The sequence below is a fragment of the Sminthopsis crassicaudata genome, chromosome 4, assembly GCF_048593235.1.
Source record: "Sminthopsis crassicaudata isolate SCR6 chromosome 4, ASM4859323v1, whole genome shotgun sequence".
In the NCBI taxonomy this organism is placed as follows: Eukaryota; Metazoa; Chordata; class Mammalia; order Dasyuromorphia; family Dasyuridae; genus Sminthopsis; species Sminthopsis crassicaudata.
Window position 1 is genome coordinate 9,284,443 of NC_133620.1, and position 12,777 is coordinate 9,297,219.

A 12,777-nucleotide genomic window follows, 5' to 3' on the forward strand; every position below is an offset into this window, starting at 1 on the left:
CTTTAATTTACATTTCTCTTATTAGTAGTGATAAGGAAGGCATTTTTTTTTCTTAATAGTCTATCATTAACTGATTTTAAGTCGAGGCAATATAATAGCTCTTAAGGTCCATGTGATTCCTTCCCCTTTAACATTAGGAAGTTTATTTTAGCTTAAAAGTTATTAATTCAATTATAATTGCTCTGAGCTCCCAGGTAGGAAAATCTCTAACATTTTGACAGAAACTGGGCTCTGTGACTAACTTTACATTTCACACACACACACACACACACACACACACACACACACACACACACAGACACACACACAAGCACATATATTTGTATAAGTACACACAAATACATACATAGATAGATAGATATCTATGTATGTATGTATATTATTAGTCTTTGGTTCCTTTGAGATTGAGGCAAAATACAACTTAGTGAAAACCATTTGGATAATGAAATAGTGAATTATCATATAGCATCTGTGGATACATAGGCATCAGGAGGGGAAGTGGAGCAAAGAGCCAGCTTTTTCATAGGACTTCCCTCAGACTAGGTCTTCTACTCCAAGATTCCCATAGAGCTGATGGTCCTGCTCCTTATCTTTCTTCTATTCCACAGTCACACTTTTGCTTTAAAGAAATATTAGTATCTATTTTGAGGTCCCCATAGCCTGAGGGCAGACTGTGAGCTAGACACCTAGTTCATTCAGAAGGGGAGTGTCCTAATGGTTGATAGACAACAGTTGCCATTAGACTAGGATTGAGTGAATCTTTAAAAAGAAGAAATTACTGAGTGATGGCAGCAGAGAGAAAGGCTAGAAAGATCAATGAGTATTCCAACTTCTCTACTGCAGCCACTGATTGGGGAGTATGACTGAAAGTGCACAGCTGGAAAGTGTGGTCAAATAGACTGTTTCATCAGGAGGGAGTCAGGTCTCCATGAGAACTAGAAGGTAAAGTAGTGGCAAAAGAAAATATGGTTAAATCGAGTTGATTACAAGAGAGTATGCATTCTGGAGAGCACAATGGAGGAAATGAAGAACTTTAGACATGGGACAGGCTATTTGGTTGAGGGGGATGTGAAGAAGTGAGTAGTGAGGGATGGAGAATGGGATTTGTATGAAGACAGTTTGGGATTTGAGATCAATGGGATGGGTAATATATGACTGAGAGGGAGTTTAGTAATATGAGTTCAGGAAGCTTATTAGCATCCCGAGGATGATGTTCTCCAAAGTTGTGAAACAGTTCAGAGGAGGGTACCAGTGTGAGGCAGGTAGCAGCTGGAGTAGTGTTTCTCTCTTAGCAACCCTGCAGGGAGACCAGGCCAGAAGACAGGTAGAAGAAGTGGGAAAAAATGGCCTTTTTCTGGTCAGGAAGGGGCCCCTTCAAGTAATAAAAGGAGTCAGGGAGAGACCTCTACATATACATTGAAATCCTATATGACAGCTGAAGTTAGGGTGGAAAAGCTGTGAGCAGCCATCGAAATCATCGAGAAATGATTACAATTATTACCTACAATTAAGTTGGTAATTTGTAACTTTTGGATTAGATGGTAAATCTGGATCCTGGGAACCTCCAAAGAACAGAGATGTATCACATGGGAGTCATTTGAAGGGCCTGGGAGTCTTTAGGCTAGAAACAAGAAGATTTAGAAGGCACATAATCCTTATTTTCAAGTATTTGGAGAACATTTATAGAAGATAGATGAGTTTGATTCTGCTTCTCCTGGGAGGCCAGGACCAGGAATAAAGAAGCTACGTGGAAGAAACAAATTGAAACGATGCCTGGAAAAGCTCCCTAACTCACACTCCCAGCTGGGAAGGAGGAGAATAAGCGGTATTGGAGCTCTCTCACCAGCAGACCAGTATATTGTAGGCAGGAGTACAATCCCACACGTATGTTTGGAAGGGAGGATCGGTTCATTTGGGAGGTCCAGCACAGCGCCTGTCACCTAGAAGATGCTCAACAACTGCTTCAGTATTGATTGTAGAATTCTAGAAGGGCCCTATGGGTTCAAGGGAGAAGAGCTCCATCCCAAACTCTCCAATTAGTCTGCTTCCTTTAGACTTTAGGGCTTTGGACTGTTTCTAAGATTGGGCTCCGGCAGTTGTGTGTGTCTTGGGCTCCTTTGGAGGCTTCAGAACCAAACGTGAGTGAAGGAGTTGTTTGGGAGAGGGGCGAGGTGGGGGGGGAAGCCAGTGGGGGGGGGAAGCGCTCCTTGGAATCATGGCTGTAAATAATTGAAGAAAATGCTAAACTTCACTTCCAGATTAGTGCAAAGAAAACTATCATCTATTTTCCATCTACGTTCGCCCCTACACTCTCACCGTGGAAGAGGTCCATGGGTCCCTGGGAAAGAAGTATGGATAGGGGGAGGGAGACCCCTTAACAGAGCTGAAGTGGGGGGAGGGGCTGGCTGCGACAGGTGTAAGCGCTCCCTGACCTTCACCATAACCCAAGGTGGGGAGCCACACCGGCAAGTTTCTATGGGACCGGCAGCCGGCTCTCCTATTGTTCGTTGAGTATTCCAACTCCGGTGCCCCAGCCATCGAATGGGGGGTACGACAGCGCCCCTGCCTTTGGTGTTCCACGGTGTGGGTGTTGAGGGGGGTAGAGGGATAGGGGGGAGTGAAGAAGAGCGGGTGGAGGGCGGGATGGGGGAGGGAAGCTAGGGCCTCGAGGTCGGTGGGGAAGAACGGAGGCTACTTACCATGTCCACTTCCCCTGAGCCCCAGATGGTGCGGTCCCAGAGCTGGGACGCCGGAGGGACCGGGCTGGAGGATGAGAGCGAACACACTTGGAGGGAATCCGGCTTGTGCTGCAGCTGTTCGCAGCCCCACCGGCAGGTAACCGGCGGAAGAGGAGCCCTGGGGAGCGCCTGCCGCCAGCTCGTTTAAAGGTAGTCGGAGGCGGCGTGGTGCAGGGTACTTTCTGGTACTTTCTGGTACTTTCTCGTACTTTCTGGTACTTTCTGAACCGGGATTTCTTGCAGCTCTAGTCCTAAGTCCCAGGACCATCTCAGAAAGAAGAAAAATGAGTGTGGGAGGGCTGACATTCTCTTGCCATTTCTTCCCTCTACATTTCTTCTCTCCCCTTTTTCCTTTTCTCTCCTCCTCTTCCTTTCCTTCTCTCATCTTCCTCTTCTTCTTCCTAACTTCTGTCCACACCCTTTATTCTCCCTTCTTCTCTTTCTCTCTTCTTTCCTCCTCCCTTCTTTCTCCTCTCGCCCTCCTTTCCCCTCCTTTTTTTTTTTTTTAAGCTTTCTCCTCTTCCTCTATCCTCATCTTTCTCTTATTTCTTGCTCCTACGCAGTAGGACCAGAAGCTATGGGTGTGAGGTGCCAGGAGGCAAATTTAGACTTAGTTATCCAGGAACTGGGAGCCTTTGGAGCTGTCCCAAAACAGAATGGCCGCTGGGGAAGATGGAGAACCACGGAGGTCTTTATGCAAAGGTGCGAAGGCTGCTTGGGGTGCTTATTGTCTTGGGGATTCTACTTCCAGCACCTGTCTTTGGAGATCCCTTAGAACTCGTGGGATTCTGCAGTGATCCCCTCCCTTTCCCTACGCTTTCAGCGCACAATGGGCCTTAGCAACGTTCTCCCTCTCCCTCTTAGCTCTTGCCCTTTTCTTTCTTCGGGACAGGAGAGACTGGGTGAGACTGGATTCAGGGGCGAAGGGGAGAGGCGCGAGAGCCCAGGGCCAAGTGGAAAGATAGGTTTCTGGGGAGGGAGGGAGCGGAGGATGCCATTCCCTTGAAAGAAAGAGAGGGAAAATGCGGGGGAGAAAGCACCCAGTACCCAGAACTTGTATTTGCTTTCAATGATCTAACTCCATTGAGATGTATTTTATTATGGATTAAAATAAAACAAAGTCGGGGCAGCTAGGGGGCGCAGTGGAGAGAGCACCAGCCCTGAATTCAGGAGGACCCGAGTTCAAATCTGGTCTCAGACACGTAACACTTGCTAGCTGTGTGACCCTGGGCAAGTCACTTAACCCCAGCCTCAGAAAAGAAAAAAAAAGTCACCAGAGTGGAAAGAACATTAGATTTGGGGTCTAAAGAATCAGAGAATTCTTTTGGTGTGTGTGTTCTATTTCTGTTATCTTTAAGAAGTAAGGAATCCTAGTGATTGAGAATACAACGCTAGTTTCCTTTGAATATTATTCTTTTTTTATTATAGCTTTTTATTTACAAGATAAATGCATGGGTAATTTTCTCAGCATTGACAATTGCAAAACTTCTTGTTCTAATTTTTCCCCTCCTTCCTCCCATCCCCTCTCCCAGATGGTAGATAGACCAATACATGTTACATATGTTAAAGTATATGTTAAATGCAATATATGTATACGTGTCCATACAGTTATGTTGCTGCACAAGAAGAGTGGACTTTGAAATAATGTACAATTAACCTTTGAAGGAAATAAAAAATGCAGGCGGACAAAACACAGGAATTGGAAATGCTATAGTGGTTCCTAGTCATCTCCCAGAGTTCTTTCCCTGGGTGTAGCTGGTTCAATTCATTACTGAACAAATGGAACTGATTTGGTTCATCTCATTGTTGGAGAAGGCCACGTCCATCAGAATTGATCATCATATAGTATTGTTGTTGAAGTATATAATGATCTCCTGGTCCTGCTCATTTCCCTCAGCATCAGTTCATATAAGTCTCTCCAGGCCTTTCTGAATCATCCTGCTGGTCATTTCTTACAGAATAATAATATTCCATAACATTCATATGCCACAGTTTATTCAGCCATTCTCCAATTGATGGACATCCACTCAGTTTCTAGTTGAATATTATTCTTAATGAAATTATAGTTGTTTAGTTATTGTTCAGTCAGTCAGTTGTGTCTTATTCTGTATGATCCTATAATCCATAGCTCACCAGGCTCTTCCATCTTTTACTATTTCTCCAAGTGTGTCCAAGTTCATGTTCATCATTTCCACGATGCTGTCTATCCATCTCATCACCAGAGGTGGTATTTGTTAGTCATATTTAATTAGAAAAGAATAAAAAAATTGATGGTGACTAGAATTCTTTTAGGTCTTTTCAACAGCTTTAAAGACTGATTTTATTTCACTTCATAATTTATGCAGTCCCTTTTTTCGGACAAAGGAATACCACAAGCTCCATACTTTAAAAAAGTTTCATAAGACTTAGAAGTGCTCAAAGTGTGAGTGCAGGTGTGCAAAATACTGGCCCATACTTTTGAACAGATATCCTTGAAAGATACTTGGTGGAATTAAGGTATCAGGCCCAAATTCTTTTGATTTCTCGCACATCCTCCAAGATCAGCTAAATTCCCTGAGGAAGAAGAACTGAATTTTTAGACTCAACATTTCAGGCCAAGTGAACCCTGAACCAAGTTAAGAGATAAAGAACCATGACTTAAACAGGCACAAGACAAAATCAATTACTTGTAAATAGGATAATATCAATCAGTTTTAATCTTCCCAATTCCCTCCATTTGATCATGGGAAACAAACATGTTTCTTAACGATCACTTATCAGCAGTCTAATCCATAAAATATTTAACATAATCATGATCAACACTAGGCCACACAAACATTTTTCAGATGGAAATTTTGAACAGGTTTTAACACAGTAGTTAATGCAAATTGAAAAAAAAGTTACAAGACTGATGAATCATAGCAAAATCATAGTAAAACTATCTAAAACAGTGGACTGAATTCAGAAGGGAGATTAACATGTCTCTAAGAAAACTGAGATAGCTCAACCAACAAGCTTGTGAAGGAGAAAGCCAAAGGAATACCATAAGCATCAATATTAACTAACCTCATTATCTATTCATTCTAAAATTATTTTATTCATTATAAAAATCACAGATTAACTTGCCCTGGTTAGAGAGATTTGATATGAGGAAGTAGCAGGAATGTGATTATAACAGTATTAATGTTGGTCCTCCAGCCCAAAGTTTAAGGGCACAGAATAACTTGGCACATATAAGACAGGATAAAGCATCCTCAGTTCCCACTGAATTTCAGTGAGAATAGTATAAGAGCCAAGTGTATGGTAGAATACCATAGCTAGGCTCAGAGTTAACTAGGTGACAAAATTTCTTACATGGGAAACTGAATTAAGAGGGTCCTATCTAAGCCTTCCAAAGGTCACCCTCTCAATTTTATTCCCAGGGTCAAATATCTATTGGCCCTCTCAGATGTCACTCCTCTTGATCTATGGGTATTTCTTTTAAAGCAGTGAAACATTGGCTCAAGAGCACACTAATCCACATTTTGTAAATTTGCAGAGAAAGTGAATATGATATTGGGCAGCTAGGGGGTGCAGTGGATAGAGCACCAGCCTTGAATTCAGGAGGACCCGAGTTCAAATCTGGTCTCAGACACTTAACACTTCCTAGCTGTGTGACCCTGGGCAAGTCACTTAACCCCAGCCTCAGAAAGAAAAAAAAAGTGAATATGACTGCTTACTAACCCCTTTAAAGCAAAAATATTTCTAAGACTGGAGTTTATTAAGATGAAGGTGGTTAAGCATATAACTTCAGTACCAATAATTCCAAGTATAACTTATAATTATCACAACCACAAATGATTTTTATACTCTGAAAATACTTTAAAAAAACCCTGTCCTTATCAAGAATTGTTTGTAATGGGAAAGAATGATCCGTTCCCCAGTCTTTCACAGGACTGAAAATACATCATCTTGTTGAAGCTGGCAAGTTTGCAAATAAGGAGGTTTTCAATCAAGGTCTGTTTCCATTCTCCTTTTCTTTTCCATAAGGTGAACAATTTTTCTTTCTTTTAAACTATATTAAGTGCTTAATAGGTTTTTAACATGACAATAGTCTCTAACAAACTAATAATTCCACAGTATTTAAATTAAAAGGAGTTATAATCTCCAATAATATAAAATTACCATTCCTTTAACAGCATTTTTAATGTAAAATGGTTTCTCAGAATCCACAATATGAGAACATTTAGAAACATGATACATGAATTTAAAACATGAAACAAAACTCCATGCTAATCAAATGATATTAATTCAGTGAAATACATTTCCAAATTACCTTCACACAGGAAAACATTCATACTACAGTGTTTTCTAATTCCACAATCCTCAAAGTCTAGAAAGGTATTAGCACAAAACACAATTCATCAAAAACCCAATTAGCAAAAAGTAATATATTACATAAATCAAATGAAATTACATTAGACAAAAAGATTACTAGTTTAAATTCAGGGTTAGGTTACCTCAAAATATGCTAGACTAAATAGGATAAACCTCTGTTGTTTAAAAAAAAATCCAATTTCATAAGCTCTTAAGAGTCTGCATTTTAAATCCTAAAGAAATGTCTGCTATTTAAAAATCACAGTAAAAATAGTATCATTTATTACATTTCCAAATGAATAGTTTCATGTCATTTTTTTTTATTAAAGCTTTTTATTTTCAAAACATATGCATGGTTAATTTTTCAACATTAACCCTTGCAAAGCTTTGTGTTCCTTCCCTCCCCTAGATGGCAAATAATCCAATATATCTTAAACATGCTAGAAATATCATATCATTTTTAAAACAATTTAATCTATAACCCCAAAAAAATCCAGAGATTACCATTTTAACTATAAGTCTATTAATTTCCATTTGCACATATTTTCTCAATTTTTCTTTAATGACAAATAGTAGAATAAATTCTGACTTATCATAAGTATCTTATAAGGACAGGCACATTTCACTTAAAAGGATACCAGAATAAATACAATTATACCTGAATCTATTTTCCAAATGATATTGCACAGAATCTTAATTTATAATTTCAATTGTTTAGCATTATCTTTCAAAGGGGCCATTTATTCCTTGCATTTCAAATTTGGGATCTACTATTTTGAGCAAATTCACCATCAAAGATTTTAAAACTGGCTGTCTGATATTAAGTTTTGATCTACCTCAATCATCACATTTAAGAGAATATTACAAATTGGTTCAAATCTGGGTCTTATAATCTCAAAAAAAAAAAATCGCTTATCAATATACTTCCAAACCTCTATTTACTTTCAAATCAAGATACAATTGTTTATTACTAGGGTTCCCCATAAGGTAAAAGTGTAGAGTTTCACACCACCTTTCTACTTAAACAAATCCAAAATTTCCCTCAAACCTTTCTTTCAGAATACTGAATCCTTCTTTTCCTGTGGTTTGAAAACCTATGCTTTTACTTATTACATCCAAATTTTCCCTTCATTCTTATTCCAATAGTTTCACTCTTTCATTAATCTTGACTTCACTGAGTTTCTCTTATAAGAGTTAAGCATACATAATTGTTAAACAAAACTGATGCCTTACTAAAGACTTATTTTGAAAGTGCAATCTTAACTTTAATTTGCTTTTAACAGTATTGAATTGTTGGCAATTCTGTTATTCACCAACAGGTGGAAGCACCAAATTTTTTAAAAATTGCTTTTGCATAAATATGTTTGACGTCTCACAAAAAAAAAAAAACTTAGTCTATTAAAATATGGAAATATGTTTAAATGGATTATACATATTTAACCTCTACCAGATTGTTTGTTGTTTTGAGGAGGGAGAAGGTAAGAGAGAGAGAGAAAAAGATTTCGAACATAGTCTTACAAAAATGAATTGAAAACTATCTTTGTATGTATTTGGAAAAATAAAATACTTTTTGAAGGAAGAAAAAACAGTAACAGTAAAATTCTAATATATTATTCACAAGAAATGTAGTTTATTATTATGTTTTTTTTTATTTCACTGTTATTCTTTCCCAGCTCTTCTCTAATCATCCTTTTTTCACTCTAAAAAATCAATCTGTCACTGAGGGAGGGTTGTAATTATTTCTCTTAAAACAATCCTAAAAGACATAAAATATAAAACTCACTATAATATTTCAACATAAAATCTTTTAAAACAAAATCTGGAGATGCATGGTATTGATCTTACATTTCAGTTATACATTTAACTTCTAATTAGTTTAAAACACCATAAAACATAGGCTCTCTCTTACTTAGATTTCTCTAGTCTTGTCCCCAGACTGTGGTTTAAATCTGGAGGAGGGAGAGGGAAGAGGAAGAGACAGACAGAAACATAAAGACAAAGAGATAAATCAGGGAGACACAGACACACACAGAGAGACAATAAATGGATCCATGGCTTGCTTCCATTAGTGCCAAAGACCCTGAGCAGGAGGACAGTTCCCCTTATATATATTTTGGGGAGTACAGAACAAAGAACAGAGCAAGATAGATGACATCTTGGAATTAAGGGCAACGAGAATGGTTAGCAGTTTACTAGTAGAAGCCAGCAGTGACCAACACCCCCACCTTTTCTCTTATGAGACAAAGAAGTGCTCGATGTCTGAGAACAAGTGCTCAAGATAGTGGCTCAGACTTTTGGACAGCCAACCAGACTTCATTGATGGATATTTGATGCAATAAAGATACCAGGTCCAAACTCCATCCATTTCTCACCCCTTAACTCTATGAGTTCAATTCCTTAAAGCAGAAGAGGTGGGTTTTTAGACTTAACCCATCATAGACCATTAACTAAGTTCAGAAACAAAGAACTGTGACATAGGCAATTATAGGACAAAATCAATTACTTCTAAATAGGATCAATAAGAAAATAATACAGGATCAATTTTAATCTTTGCAGTTAAACTCTCTCAATGGCAGAGTTATATTATAGTGGTAGTACTAATAACTTACAATTATGTATCATTTTGAGATTTGCTAATTGGTCGTAGCCTTATTATCTCCATTTTACAAACTAGGAAACAATTTCAGAGAGGTGAGTGATTTGTCCAAGATCACACAAACAAGTGTCAGAGGCAGGATGCAAAGCCTGGTCTCTTCTGAGGCCAAATTCAGTGTTCTTCCTAATCCATCCAAAAGGTATTTGTAAAGCAACAACTATATGTCAGATCATTTGTATACTATTTTATTTTAGTACTCTCCTACCACACCTCAAAACGTCCTTTCTAAAATACAATTAAGTGAAAAATATATTTTTGTTATACTCCTAATTTCAATAACTTTTCCATTTGGATTTTTAATTACTTTTTGGTGATATTTTCCATTTATATGGTTATACTTGTGCTGGACCTGGACTCAAGAAATCTCATTTTTCCAAGTTTAAATCTGGCTTCAGACAATAAGTTCAATACCCCTGGTTTGCCTCAGTTTCCTCATCTGTAAAATGAGCTGAAGTAGGAAATGGCAAAAACCATTCCAAGAAAACCCAGTGTCACTAAGAGTCAATCATGATTGAGCAACATTATTTCGAATTCTGTTCATTTTTTCTCAAAATAGGTACATAAAAATCTTCCTACTCTTTCTTCTGTCAAAATTCCTTTTGGAATTTTAAAGATGAGGTTGCATCACAGCTGCAATTAATTGTCACAGAGTGCTCATCTACCTTGCTCAATCAAAAATAAACAAGATAGGAATAAATCCTTTCTGAAAGACTCATAGGAGCTTTGAGCCTTTAGATGAATGCATCTGATATCATCCAGAAAACATCTTGTGTTTGTTTACAGAGAATCCATCACTCTTTATGGGGCTTTGAATAAAACAGCAACCACTCTGGAACTTTGACCACTTGAGCAAATTTACCTTGGGGAGGGAAGGTTGAGTTTCTTTCCTAACTACACACACACACACACACACACACACACACACACACACACACACACACACATACATATACCTGACACACTGACAGGTGATAATTTTGTGAACTTCAAAAGTTCCAAATAACTGGCATTTATTTATGGTGTTTGTTGCACCATCCATCAGAATTAGTAGCTGGGTTTGTTGAGAATCAGTGGCAGATGGCAGAGTTTCCTTTGGGAGCAGAAATAATAAAGTAGATACACCGAGGAAAGACAAATTCAAGATTCTACAAACCCTTGCAGAAGGCAACACCTAAGGAGAACTTCATGAGATGAAGGGACTTATACTTTATTATTTGACCACATGTGTCCTCCAAGTTTTAATCTGGAGACAGACAGAGAGAGAGAGAGAGAGAGAGAGAGAGAGAGAGAGAGAGAGAGAGAGAGAGAGAGAGAGAGAGAGAGAGAGAGAGAGATGGATAGTTGAGTACCCTAGATAAGGGTTTCTAATTTGTGTGTATGTGTGTGTGAATGTGTGAGCTCATGTGCATGTATGAGTGTATGCCCTAGACATCTTGGACAGAGATGTCTATGGACTCCTTGGAATAATACTTTTAAATGCATAAAATATAATATATTTTTTTGTTGTTCAGTTATTTTTCAGTTGTGTTCAACTCTTCTTGCAACCCTATTTGGAGTTTTCTTGGTAAAGATAGTGGAGCAGTTTTGCCATTTCCTTCTCCAGCTCATTTTACAGATGAGAAAACTGAGGCAAACAAGGTTAAATGATTTGCCCATATATGGGGTGTTTGCAATATACATATGCAGATGTATGTATACATATGTATACAGCAATACACATGTATGTGTATATGTACATGTATATATGTGTACACACATGTATATCTAAGATTTTAAAATTATACTAAATGCAGTTGCCAAATCATTTTAAAAACAAGTTAATGTATCCTCCATGAAGAACCCTTATTCTAGGTAGATTTTGAAATAAACATTAATATATTGTACCTAATAAAAAATTTCAATAAATAAGTTTTTATTAAAAACCTGGATTACCAGAATTGGAATCAGAATAGAGTTTAGATCTTATTTCAGAAATTTACTAGCTGATCATAGGCCACATCCTTTTACTTTTCTGAGTCTCAGTTTTCTCAAATATAAAATAGGGATAATAATACTCACACTACCTAGCCCAGAGTAGGGGTTAAGTTAAAACATTTTGCCAGTCTTAAAGAATTATGTAATTGTATAACTATTGCTAATATTATTTTTTTCAAGATATACATAATAGGAAAGGAAATGCAGTCTTAGGACTATTTATTACTTTTCTCTTTTTAAAATTACATTTCTTTTCAATAAAAAAATATCTCTCTACCACTTATAGTTTGCCCTTCCACATTAAAAAAATTCTTGTAAGAAATATATATTAGGCAAACAAAACTTATTCCCACATTGGCCATGTCTACAATATATATTTCCTGGTCTGCATCTTGATTTTAATCAAATCTTTGACAAGAGATGGGCAGCATGTTTTATCACTGGTCATATGGAATTCTGGTTAGTCCTTGTGATGATCAGAGTGCTTAAATCTTTCAACGTTCTTTACCTTTATAATGTTGTAGGTAATATATAAGTTGTTCTCTTGGTTCTCCTCATTTTACTGTGAATCCATTCCCATAAATATTCCTGTTTCTCTGAAACTATTCTCTTCATAATTTATTATGGTACAATAGTATTCATAATTCTTCAGAACTATCCTCTTCACAATTTCTTGTGATATGATAGTATTCAACATCCATATACCATAATTTGCTCTTCCTTTCTTCAATTGATGAATGTCCCTTAGTTTCTTATTTTTTGCCAACCATAAAAAGAGCTGTTATAAATATTTTTGTATCTATCTTTTCCTCTTTCCTTGGGGAAAGACTTCTTTGTAGGATAGAGCCAGTAATGGTACCACTTAAAGAGTACACACAGTTTAGTAACTTTGGGGGTCACAGTTCTAAATTTTTTTCCAGAAACTAGTTCACAGCTCCACCAACAGCGCATTAATGGATCTATTTTCCCCTAGCTTTTTCAACGCTTTTCGTTTTCTTTTCTTTTCTTTTTTTTTTTTTTGTCAACTTTGCCAATCCAATAGGTATGAAGTTTAGTTTTAATTTGAATCTCCCT

General features: G+C 37.5%; 1 protein-coding gene and 1 long non-coding RNA gene across 5 annotated transcripts in view; one reads left to right on the forward strand and one right to left on the reverse strand.

Moving 5' to 3' along the window:
* Positions 1–1,504: 1,504 nt before the first annotated feature.
* On the reverse strand, positions 1,505–2,448 carry LOC141541521 (uncharacterized). The gene is made up of 2 exons (XR_012481830.1): positions 2,317–2,448; positions 1,505–2,219 (listed from the first exon to the last, which is right to left on the reverse strand). It is a non-coding gene; the product is annotated as an uncharacterized LOC141541521 (long non-coding RNA).
* A 122-nt stretch (positions 2,449–2,570) lies between these two features.
* Positions 2,571–12,777, forward strand: part of C4H1orf141 (chromosome 4 C1orf141 homolog) — a 55,179-nt gene continuing 44,972 nt past the window's right edge. For 2 of the 4 annotated variants that reach the window (XM_074265686.1, XM_074265691.1), the window contains exon 1: positions 2,571–2,835. The gene's annotated coding sequence lies outside the window, so the exon portion shown is untranslated. Of the gene's footprint in view, positions 2,889–12,777 lie in introns of all 4 variants that reach the window. The other 2 variants (XM_074265687.1, XM_074265690.1) reach the window with 1 other exon arrangement.